Raw genomic sequence first — 2,119 nt, 5'->3', positions numbered from 1 at the left:
TGAGAAAGAGACTGTGAGCTTTGTGTTGGTATGACAACATTTTAGTGTTTATATTAACAGCAATGTATCGGAGACAACCATTTTCACAGATCATAACTCAATGAAGTCTTTTTGAGAAATGTTAGGACAAAAATGCGAGACTGTTCAGCTGGAGCCTGTTGCTACAGCCATTCAATTTGAAAATTGTGCACGTGGCCAGTCTTGAAAAAATTATCTCCAATGCATTGTTGAGACTTGAGTGACAAATGGAGGCACTCAATGATGGAAGTACCATACACTCAATCTGGATGTAATTGTGCATGTTTGCACGTTTATAGTAAACGAATGTACATGCACATTGTAGTGTACGAGCTACGATTTTTGGGAGTTTTGAAAACTGAAGCCATCTTGGATATTGAAGATTCAGTTTTATATTGGGGATGTTGTCACACAGGTGGTACCTTTACAAGGTTATGTGGTCGTTGATTTTTTTCAGAGAGGTTCTAAACGACCCAATGTTCTAACGTGTCTCAATTTTGAATGCTTCATTGTGTAATCGAGGGGATATAGCCAGCTCTCCGGCTGTACAGGTCAGTTCAGTTCGAGGGTTAGTTGAGTCAGGTTCACTGTTGAAATTGGACGCTCTCCCCCTCCTTCAGTTCTCTGACTTGGTAAACGATAAGCTTTTTTGTGTAATTTTTACTGTTTCTGCTGGTGGGTTTGTTTATTGGGATTGTTGCAAGTGATTTGGATCAGCATCCTTAATTCGAGGTAGCCTGTCAGTTTTAGATAGGATGAATTATTCAGTTACGGTGTTTTCAGCTCGTTGTGTTTCATTCCTTATTCTTACAAATACATTCTGTTTGTTTAAAAGTCGGCAGTCGAACAAATAATTCATTCTGGGAATATCCACTATACACTTCCCTTCAACAAATGGCAACATTACGGACTGGGCTACGTGCTTAATAATGTTTTGAGTGGTCGAGCCTGGTCCATAACAATGTACAATAACCTTGTTTATTAAAAGTCATGAATTAATGAGTAAGGGATGGAATGAATATGAAAATGGCTATAAGACAGAAAGGGCTGCGGGCAGTGGCTGAGGAGACCTGAGGGGAGTGCAGCAATATCTCCCAGTCACTAGTATTCAGCCATTACTGTTTCTGACAAATGGAATGAAATACAGTGCAGAGCAAGATAACAGACGACCTTTGGTACATGGAATGCTGAACGACAATGTGAATGGAATAAGACAATTTTAAATGTGATGTACATCATTATATTTTATATATAGACTGTTTAATCACAGGTTATACAGATAGTTAAGATTGTTTATATCGGGACGGGATATACAGAAATAAAAACAGACACAGATTACAAAATGTATTGGGTTACATGAGTTGCAGCAGAGTAAGAATGAAGACACAGCTCATAGTTAGCTGGTACAGAGATGATGGGCTGCATGACAACCATCTTTGTTGTAATTATTCAGAGAAACGTATTGAAAATGTTCAGAGACTGAGGAGACAAGTCTCGTCATAAAACACACAGACAATATCATAATTAATAAACTATTCCTACTTTTCATCAAGTGTAGCTGTCTCTAAAAGGCCGTTTAAATCAAAATCACATTGGTGAGATCCACGCATTTATTTTCAGAACTTAAAGAAGAAACAGACTCTAGTGTAATACATGTGTCACTGGCTCAAGTGATAGGAACAGGAATGGAGCATATTGTCCAAATATAACCAACATCCAGACCAATCAAGAAAAAGCAAAATATTAGAGCAAGTCGAAATCTGAAATGCAAATGCAAAATGATGGAGAAAAGCAACAGATGACACAGGATCTGGGCAGAGAAACAGAGTTATCAAGTTTTATATGAACCTATCTTGAACAAGTTATGTTGGACTCAAAAAAAGTTAATTCCATTTTTCTCTGTCCCGATACTGCCTGAGCAGTGGGGTTTCTCTCCAGCACTTTCAATTGGTGCAACAGCAGGAAACAGAGTAAGGGTGGGCGGTTGTTTTTCGAACGGAAGGCTTCTGCCCAGCAGTGTTCCACAGAGGTTGGTTGTGAGTTTTCTTTGTTTGTCATTGATGTAAATGATTTGTGTGAGAAAATCGAAGGCATGGTTCGT

Source organism: Chiloscyllium plagiosum, chromosome 20, assembly GCF_004010195.1.
Source record: "Chiloscyllium plagiosum isolate BGI_BamShark_2017 chromosome 20, ASM401019v2, whole genome shotgun sequence".
NCBI classification, from domain to species: Eukaryota; Metazoa; Chordata; class Chondrichthyes; order Orectolobiformes; family Hemiscylliidae; genus Chiloscyllium; species Chiloscyllium plagiosum.
Note: the sequence above shows the minus strand (reverse complement) of the source record.